This window comes from Gallus gallus, chromosome 20 (assembly GCF_016699485.2).
Source record: "Gallus gallus isolate bGalGal1 chromosome 20, bGalGal1.mat.broiler.GRCg7b, whole genome shotgun sequence".
NCBI lineage: Eukaryota > Metazoa > Chordata > Aves > Galliformes > Phasianidae > Gallus > Gallus gallus.
In genome coordinates this window covers 3,859,723-3,869,547 of record NC_052551.1, presented here as the reverse complement: position 1 = coordinate 3,869,547, position 9,825 = coordinate 3,859,723, and the positions used below count along the sequence as shown (strand labels likewise).

Sequence of the window (9,825 nt, the reverse complement as noted above, 5' to 3'; positions counted from 1 at the left end):
TCATGGTTCCTTCTTCATCAGGGCTTGGAGTGGGAGGAGGAGCAGTCCATGATGGCAGTTGTTGGGTTCCCATAAATAAGTTGTGGTGTGATGCAGCTCCTTGTGTTGTAGGCTGGTGACGTGACAGATGTTCAGAGGAATATTTTCTTCATGTTTTTAAGTGCAGAAGTGACTTAAGGCCCAAGGCTGCCTTTGGATTTCAGTGGCATGCTCAGTTCTGGTTCTTCCAAAGAGACTTGGTTGCTTCTGGAAAAAAGTTTTAGCAAAGAAGCAACATTACTGTGTCATTTATGTGTACCTGTGGCTTTATTTTAAACATATTTTTATAACGCAGCAAGTAGACCCAAACAGGAGATGCAGACCTTCTTGTCTTCCTAAGACGATCTCCTGAGTAAACCCCAGTTTCAGCTGTCAGGAGCCCTTGGACCAAACACTGAGGTTTCCATCCCAAACCCTGGACCTCCCACTAGCTCACTGCTTACCTTGCAGGTGTCTCAGCTTCAAAAATTATGCACGACCTCACAAGGGTTTCTTAGAGAGATTCTTGTATTAAGGTCACGGAGGAGTAAATGACTTGTCTAAGGCTGCAGAATGAGGGAGGTATCAATGATGTGATCAGACATCTGCAGTTCTTGGCTTTGAGATTTGGGGATCAGAGAACGGCTGATAGAGAATGAAATACGAGCGTTCTGAATTTTTTATGTTGCAGTTCAAGTATATTTGGGCTAGATTCATCAAAGGAATAACTGGGGAAGATATTTTTCATTTGTAGAATCTTAATGAATACATGACACTGTTATTCATTATTTATCTACTTTCACATGTTAATTAATAGTCCTACTGGCCGTTTATGATTTTTCCTATATTTATAGAAAGCCGTCGCTTCAAAAGTATTTAATTGTGCTGCTGTTGGTTACCTTTTGTAAAACTGCCTCAGTGTTAGGGAGGACTCCATTTTGCTATAACTTTTAAGCATATAACCGAAGAAAGGAAATTTCATATTTTTCTATTCCTTTGAGTCATGTCATAAGTTTGTGGTTTTCCTTCCCCCAATTGCTTTTTGCAATACAGCTGACACAAATTAGCCAAGGGAACTGGTGTTTCCTGTACGGGTAGGAACCACTAGAGGACACCACCAGACGACTCCTGAAGCAAACAGGCACTGCTATAAACAGAGCTGAAAAAAGGGGTGGGGATGGGGAGGTGCTGTTTCCTACCATCCTCTGGGGATGGATGGAGCTAATCCAGAATCTTCTTGCCAGCCAGCAGGTATGGGTTGGAAATGCACAGCTCCTTGCAACACCTCATCATCCTTACATCTTGTAACACGGATCTGCCTGGAGGAGCAATTTGCTGCTGAGGGATGGGGAAGGTCTCTGAGCCTTTTCTGGCCACAGCAGTTTCAGCTAGCTCAGAACCTGCAGTTGTTGGAGATTCCCCTGGCTTTCTTTTGAGGGTTCCTGAAGCATTAGCAGGCTTAAATGAAGTAATTCAGAAGAGGGTCAGGGTGGTGACAGCTGACTTGGTCATAGGCTGAGTCTGCATGAGCCTGCAGTGAAGCTGCAAACACATGTGAGAGCCTGCTGGAACATGTGATGGAAGCAGAACATGGGCTAATCCAAGGCAAATGTGAAAAACAAAAACATCTCTCCACCATTGAGCTGTGGAGCCCTGGGACAGAAAGGTGCAGAGCTTGTCACAGACCTGGAGGAGCTCTGGGAGGTATACAGCAGATCCTCCCTGCAGGTTCCCCTCAAAAGAAGTCATTTCAAGAGCCAGACAAGGTTTATAAACTTTGAAAGGACAGATTAAAAGGGTGAGTTATGATGTCAGCAGATTAATTAGGGCTGCAAGATAGCACCAATGTGAGCATTTACCCCATACAATAATGGTACCCAAGCCACCACCTATAAGCATTTCTTCCCCTTGGGAAAAACAGCAAACCACTCTCTATGCAGGGCTGAAGACGTCAGAGCAGCAGTGAGCACGGAGGCTCTCTTAAAAGAAGTCCTTTACTGCTACGTATAAGAGTCAGCACTCAGCCCCGCCTCCTCCCGAAGCTCTGTCCGCAGCCGGAGCGCCGCTCCGCCCCGGGCGCAGCTCCCGCAGCGGTGCTGCTGCTGCCGTCGGGCGCTGATAGAGCCGGGCCCGCCCTGCAGCCCGGCCGGCCGGCCGCACGTTGGCTGCGGAGCTCCGTCCGGGAGCTCCTCGCCGCCCTCCGTCCCCCCTCGGCCTTCCGTGCCCAGCGCCGAGCAAAGGCCGTGCCCACAGCCTGCCCTGGGCTGCCGCGGGGCAGAGCCGTTCCCACTGGGGAGAGCCGGAGGGTAAACGGGAGTCCCCGGGCAGACCCTCAAGTACCCAAACGGAGAGGCACGGACTGGCTTTGCTTTTTTAAGAAATTGCTTAGGTTTTTTATTGTTATTATTTTGTGTTGTCCTTTTAAACTGTTTGTTTTCCAGTGCTGAAACAAAAGTCCCAATGGTGCAACTGGAATGGACCTTCATGCTGCACTTCAGCCCTTCTTCCCATCCAAACCAAAGTCCTCTGCTTCTCCAAAGGAACAGCCGCCTCTGTAGCTTCTGTGACACCGCCTGGAGGCCGCAGGGAGCTCGGGGCCGTCTGCTGGACTCCTCCTGCTGTCCTGGTGCAGCAGCTCAGAGGACAGCAGTGCCAGTCGTTCCCATTTCCTCAGAGCTCGGGGAAGAAGAGGTGAAAGCTCTTGGGGAAGGGTGAGGATGGAGGACGGGGAAGAAAGGGCAGTAGGGAGCAGCAGCTGGCGCAGGGGCTCTCTGGCAGATGGTGACATTTCAACACCCAGATGGAAATCGAGAGCCCCTGGTGCGCTGCCAATGGATGTAGCAGCGTCTCCAGGCAGACACAATGTTGGGGTGCCTGCCCTGCCTCGATGGAGGTGGATCCACCTTCATGGGTGATTCTTCTAGAGTGATGTCCACCTCCATGGGCTGGACGCTGCTCTCTGGTGGATCAACGTCCATCGGCTCAGGTTTGCTGCTGCTCCCCTGAAGCCGTGGCTTCATCCTCCTCCACGAGGGGCAACAGAGAAGGTGAGGAGGGACTCACCTCCAGCACTGCGTGTAGGTTTGGGTGCCACAACATAAGGAGGACATAAAGCTGTGAGAGAGCATCCAGAGGAGGGCTGCAGAGGTGGGCGAGGTGTGTGTGAGGAGCAGCTGAGGTCACTGTGTTTGTTGGGCCCAGAGCAGAGCAGGCTGAGGGGAGGCCTCATGGCGGCTGCAGCTCCTCACAGGGAGCGGAGGGCAGCGCTGAGCTCTGCTCTCTGTGGACCCTGGCAGTGCCTGAAGGAACAGCACAGAGCTGTGTCAGGGCAGGGACAGGTGGGGGTCAGGGAAAGGCTCTGCCCCAGAGGGCGGTGGGGACGGCCCGGAGCTGCCAGAGCTCAGGGTATGGGTGGTGCTGTGTGGAACCAGGGGCTGGGCTCGATGATCCTTACAGATCCCTTCTGACTTGGGATATTCAGTGATTCCATGAAGTCTTGGATCTGATGGAGATCAGGGCAAAAACTGCACTGATTGCTGAAGTTGTAACAGGGTTTTTTTTTTTGTTTGGCTTTTTACTTCCCTCTGTTATTCTCTGCACTGATACAGCTAAATCCTGAAAATGTAAGGTATGTCAGGGAATGGAAAATGTTCCACTTATCTCCAAAGTGAATTTTTAAATGGTGTTGAGTTTGCTTTTGAAAACCTAATAGCACTCACACGAAAGTACCTGCCTGCTATGGGATGTTTTTAATACTAGAGGCTCTTCCCATCACTGTTTGATAGGTCTGTGATGAGACTGAGGATATTTCTACAAGTACTTTTAACCAAATCCACCAATAAATGTTTCTCTTTTTTTTTTTTTTTCCACCAAGATGGTTTAAAAAAAAACCCCAAACATATGTGCTGTGGTTGTTTCTTTTTGTTTGCAATAACCAAGAAGGCTATTTTTGCTGTTAAACTTCCAGAGGTTTTTAGGCCTAAAATTGAATGGACAATAGAAGATTTTAAAAGTGATTTCCAATTAATTAATTAACTTGCTGAAAAGCTACAGATTGGAAACGTTTTCTCCTTATTAGAATGAAAATATTTTGGAGAACATTTAGGTGGATTGCTAATGAATTTATGGGAATTATGTGGTTTAAAAACGTAGGTATTCATTTTCCTCATTCTCAGTGGAAGGTGGAATTTTTTTTCTAATTGCATCATAGACTGGGAACCCCCATGGTAAAAACTTTCTCCCCCAAACAGTCACATATCCGGTGTGCTTTATGTAGATGAAAAGTTGAGCTAGCAAAACAAACCAACTTTTTAATGGAAAACTGTTTTTGCCTTTTTCTCAGGATGGTGTTGGCTTTCAGTGAGAACTGTCCTGCCTTTCTTTACCTCAAACTAGAAGTGGGGTAAAGTAAATCCTTCAGGCATACCTTCCAGGGGAGCAGCAGTCACTTCCTCCAGAGGCTGGTGAGTGCCAACTTGCTCTTCAGAACCTTTCCAAACACAATGGCAATGCATTCCCTGGAGAAGCAGAGCATGACCTGCTTGCTGTAGGTTTTTTCAGACCCCAAGCATCATCTCTGCTCAGATTTCCACTGGGAAAGTGCAAAGCGAGCCTTGGCGCAGTCCCTGCCCTGAGGAGATTAGAATGCATCGGGCATTTTTTTTTTTTTAACCGATGATTTTTTAATTGATCTTTACCACGTGTCTGTCACCCATGTGCTGTTTATTGCGCGCCGACCTCAGCTTGTGAGCCGGCTGTGCTTTTCTGAGGCTCCTCCTGTCGTGTCCTTCCGTGAGCCGAGCACCAGGGGGGGACAGAGCCTCGCGCACCGCCACCGACGAGTGACACCCCTCGAAAGCTCCTTCCAGGAGCGGCCCGGGGGGGCAGGAGAGGCGCTGGGGAACCTCGAGTGCCAAAAGCACCCCTGGGTGTCCCAAGGGGATCCAGTCCTACCTATGTCCCTGCATGGCACCTCCACCACTTCAGCCAGGAAAAGATGTTTGTGTTTAAAGGAAACAAACAAACAAAAACTAGAAAGCAACAACCACCTGCCTTCAAAACAACTGAGAGAGCTGTAGGTCTGCTTGGGTAAAGGAAAAGATTGAGTCTGTGTTGCAAACTCAGTTTCAAAACTGATCAGTCTTCTCTTTCTTTCTATGCAAATAAAATACTGTTTCAAAATTGCTGTTTGTGTATAGGAAGATAGTTTTCTCTCCAGTTCTGGTCAGGTTCACTAAAAACTAGAATGCAGCTGATGCCCAGCTATTTAAGTTAATACTACTTGTCCAGGAGAAAAAAATACAGCTTTTGGCATCGAAAAGTAGAGGAGAAGCAAATTTGATGAGTATTTGGCTTTTTCAGTAGCTAGCTATGCCTGACTGGAAGCTGAAGAGAAAACAAATATAATTATTTGTGTGAGATTGAATTTCATTTCCAACTGAAAATACAAAATCTGTCACCTGCGCATTCACTGTAAGCTGTGGTTGTGGGATGCAGGATGCTCCAGCAGCGATGCTGGCGGGTACCTGAATCAGTGTGTGTGTCCTCCTGTCCCACTGCCACCTGTGTCCCCTAAAATGAAGGTCACCCGTGTGGCAGGACTTGGCTCCCTCCCAAAAAGTGTAGAGATGGGAAAAGTGGGTCCCTAGGCATTTGCACCGCAGGCAGCAAGCCTGCGTTTGGCTGCTTGGCTGGCCAAGCCTGCTGGAGCAAAATCTCTAAGACCTTAAGATGTATGAATAACATTTGGCTTGAGTCCATTTCCTCAGTGCCGGACAGCTTGCTGCTGAATGAAGTTTTTTTTACTCAGGTCCTCGGAGTCAGACCCTTGCCCAGATCCAGCTGTCCCTGGTAATTAAATTTTAATGCCTCAAGCTGGGAGTTTGCATTGGTTTTTAAAAGAGGCTGCAAGCGGTCTGCTGTGGTCACCTGCAAGCTTTGAAGCTCTCATCTGCTGATAAGGGGGAGGTCCTAACTCCTGAGGTCCTGGCTGAGCTGGTGTGACAGTTCTCCAGCCCCAGAAGGAGAACTAAGGGGATTCCTCTTGTGCAGGTAGGAGGGGCTAGAAAGCCCATGAGGGTTTATTCTGGTGAAAAGTGTGGGTCTGAGGAATGCAGTAAGTTTTCTTGAGGTGGCCGTGAAGCAGTGAATGTCTGCCCTGGGTATGGGGGACTGTCTGGGAGGATGAAGAGGAGATGCCCTCTCTCCCAGCGTAGCGTCTGAGCAGAGCTCTTGCATGCAAGCAGCTTGTACAGCAAGCTCAGTGAGTTCAGCGTGAGCTATAAATAGGCATTCTGTCACTTTGAGTCAAACGGTTCTTCCTCACATTGGGTTTTGCCGATGGATTTAATTGGAATTTAGAAAGGTGGTAGTTGCTTGGGCTCTGCTTGGGTTGTGTTTTGGGAGCCCCATGCTTGTGGCGGCTCTGCCCGTGGCATTGTTTGGCCACCTGAAGGCACCTGTGCTGCCTGCATTGTGGCAGCTGCTGATGAGCCCCCAGCATGTGTCAGGAGGGGGCCCAGGGCCACCACAGCCCATTCTGGCAGCACGTGGAAGTGGGGGCAGGGCCAAGGCCAAGGGGAGCCGTGGGGCTGATGGATCCTTTCTGCTGTATGGGAACAGAGGGAGTGTGAGAGGTGGCTAGAAACCAACCACGCTGATCAGTGAGACTCTTCTCCTCCTCCTTAAACTGTTGCATTGTAATTACTGTGCAAACAGAAGGCCTGGGTAATTATTCTGTGATTTTGTGGGTGTAAATTTAACAAGTATTCCCATACAGCTTTACTGGGAGAGAAGACTTTTTCCTTTAAGTTTTTCTCCTTTACTGACTGCTCTCAGTTTCTGTATGGGTGAAGTATTGCTAGTTAACAGCCTGAATAAGAAATAGCTCTGAACACAGATGACTAGCAGGGGCTGGCACTGCTACCAGGCAAACTCTGTTTGCAGTAAGGATGTGAGAGCAACAGCAAATGTTTTCACAGATGTAGGCTGTGACCCAGCTCAAAGCAAAAGCTCAGGGATGCCAGGTAGGTCTTGCAAGGCTTCTGCGAACCTTCTTGTCCCTGCCCAAACCATTGTGGCTAATGAGATCCAAAGGGACGCTCTAACAATCAAATCCTGTATTTAAGTGCTGGGGTTCATACATGGACCTGAGGGAGGACGGCACTGGGGTTTGCCTCCCAGGGCTCTAGTAGCCAGAGTTTATTGAGCTGGAGCACCGGTTTCTTTCTCATAAGCTGGCAGATAATAGATTATGGTGAAAAGATATCCGTGGGATATTCTTTGGGATTATTATTTCTGGCTTTAGCATATTGCACAAAAAATCATGAATCCCAAGTCACACTTATGTATTGTTAGAGAAGTTTCTATGGAATTCAATGAGTTTCCCTCTTCAGTTCATCATAATACTCTGAATTTTTCTGTTCAGCATTAAGCACAGCAACAGATCAGAGCAGATGTGGCTCAATGAAACCATCGTGCAGCTCAGGATGAGTGAGGTGGCTACAGACAGCTTTGAATATGTGTGTGCTTGTGTGTCTGTGTACAATATAGCCGAAGAAGCCTCCACTGCTGTTTGTGCTGCAGAACAGATGACTTGGAAAAGGCTCTCGAGTAAGTTATAAATTGTTTCCTGTCACTGTGCTGTCATCTTGTTCTGCTGCTCCACTCCTTCGTATTGCATTTGTTTCCTTCCTCCTTCTCTTTCCCTATATTAAAGCAAAGCTGAAAGTGCCTGTGCTGGAGGCACCTATTGCCTTGCTCATGGTGTTGTTATTAAATCCCCCAGGTTTGGGCTGCCTGTTCTAACAAATAAACCAGAGCCCATTGCTGAGCCGCTGATTTTCTGCTGGTTGAATGAAGATGCTGTCTGAAGCAGTTTCTTCTTTTCTGTTTGTCGTTTGTTTCCCATATGTACACTCTTTGGCATAACATGTCCTGCTGAGTATTAAGCCTGCCACAGACCTAACTCCACTGCCACAGTGGATGTTTTGTTCCAAGACCCATGTTATCCAAAATCAGGCTGACTTGTCATTCTGAGGTCCCTATGGAAAGCAGGAGGTGCGTGGTTGTGCCTACTAAGTCCCAGGTGTCCCCTGGGTTGTCTCAGTGTCCTTGATCAACTTTTGGTGTCTGCATAAGGACAGCACCCTCCATTCCATTCTGAAGGACTTGGCTGTAGGAATGAAGTTGAGTAGATTGTGCTTTGGCTTAATGAAAGAGGAAGGGGTTATGCTTTTCTTTCTCTTGTTTTCCTTTGTGAAGTCCATTGAATCCATTTCGTTCTTTCAACAAAAGTTATATGCAACGCTTCTTCCCCCATTAGAGAATGAGGGAAGAAAACAAATCATTTACTTAAGAATTGGAGAAGTGTTCTCAAAAAGAAATTATTAAGTTTGGTGACAGTATCTGAATTGGTAAAGTAGTATAAAAACAATTTTCTTCTCCCGGTAAAGTGTGTAAGATATTGAATCAGGAGAAATAACTTGAATTCAGACACTTTTGCTAATCAGTTAATTTATTTGCTTTGCTTGAACAGAGTCATTGTTGTCCTGACTTCTTTTTAATAGTACATCTGGCTTTAAGCATTTTTAATTTGAGCTTTAAGTACATCTTTCTGCCCTTTTATAAATTAAAAAAAAAAAACAACAACAACCCCACATATGAAAGTGAACCTTTCTTCTTATCAGCTTCCATTTAATAGATGTGCATTTTTCAAAGGGAGAATTACATTAAACTTTTACTGATGAGCTTCAGAGATTGGACATGGCCAAGAAACGTGCCTGGCTTAAGTCCTGCTTGTGTTGCTTGTCCTGCCTGTGAGCTGAGTAGAGAAATAGGATGAGATGGTGAAGAGAACGAGAGAAATGTTCCTCATACTGTTATATGCTGCTGTTATTTTCAGAGTTCTGGGACTTCACCCTGACATGTCCTGGATTTGAACATCCCCAGGTCTGGAGGCTGCCTGCTGGCTGGTGTGGGCTTATCTCTGCAGGAGGCAAGCTGAAGCGCTCCGTGCCATTGCCATGCTTTTTAAATGTAAGTGCAGAGCTCTCTTGTTCAGTGCCTTGGAACATAACTGATGACAAAAGAGATTGGGCGTTTGGATAAGATAAGAATTAAATTGAAAATTTGTCCTGAAACAACAGTGCTCTTGAACTTTCCAGGAGATGCAAAAAGTTGTGCTTGTTTTTAAAACAGTTTTCCAGTTTTCTTCATCTCCTGAAATTGTCTGTGCTGACATAGTGCTCGTGTGCAAAAGCAATCAACAGCTCCAAACAGCACAGGGTGACAGTAAATTTGCCTCAGTAAGACTTCATCGTGGCAGACTTCCCTGGCTCTGTTTTGTCACGGCAAAACACTGCAGGAGGTGTGAGCACCACATGTGGCTGAAAGCCTTTGGAGATGCTTCTATAATTTGTGAAGCAAGGGCTGACCCCCCAAGGCTGCTAATTTCCAAGAAGGACTCAAGCTGAAATGTTCATACTATCCCAGCTTCTGAAGGCACTGAAATGTACGCTCAGCTTTAAGTACACGCTTCCATTTACCTGAATGAGCAAAGTCAGTATAATTAACCATGTGCAAGTGTACCTCTGAAGAGGAATTACATGCTTCAGTCCTAGATCTGTATCTTTGAGCCTCCTTGCTTGGATGAATTGCAATTTATTCCTCTTGGACTGCGGCCTTGTGTCTTCCTCCTTGGAGACAATTCCCATAGTTCCTGTATAATTAGATTAGCTCTGCCTAGGCCTACCTACAACAGGCAGAATAAATTGTTTCTAACCTCCCCAGACCCCACTGAAAATGATA

At 46.8% G+C, this 9,825-nt stretch overlaps 1 long non-coding RNA gene across 10 annotated transcripts in view; it reads left to right on the top strand.

Moving 5' to 3' along the window:
• Positions 1 to 2,212: 2,212 nt before the first annotated feature.
• Positions 2,213 to 9,825, top strand: part of LOC101749104 — a 53,053-nt gene continuing 45,440 nt past the window's right edge. For 8 of the 10 annotated variants that reach the window (XR_005841213.2, XR_005841215.2, XR_005841219.2 and 5 more), the window contains exons 1-3: positions 5,372 to 6,069; positions 7,445 to 7,629; positions 8,921 to 9,054. This is a non-coding gene — a long non-coding RNA (uncharacterized LOC101749104). Of the gene's footprint in view, positions 2,710 to 3,365; positions 4,482 to 5,371; positions 6,070 to 7,444; positions 7,630 to 8,920; positions 9,055 to 9,825 lie in introns of those variants that run through there. The other 2 variants (XR_005841212.2, XR_005841214.1) reach the window with 2 other exon arrangements.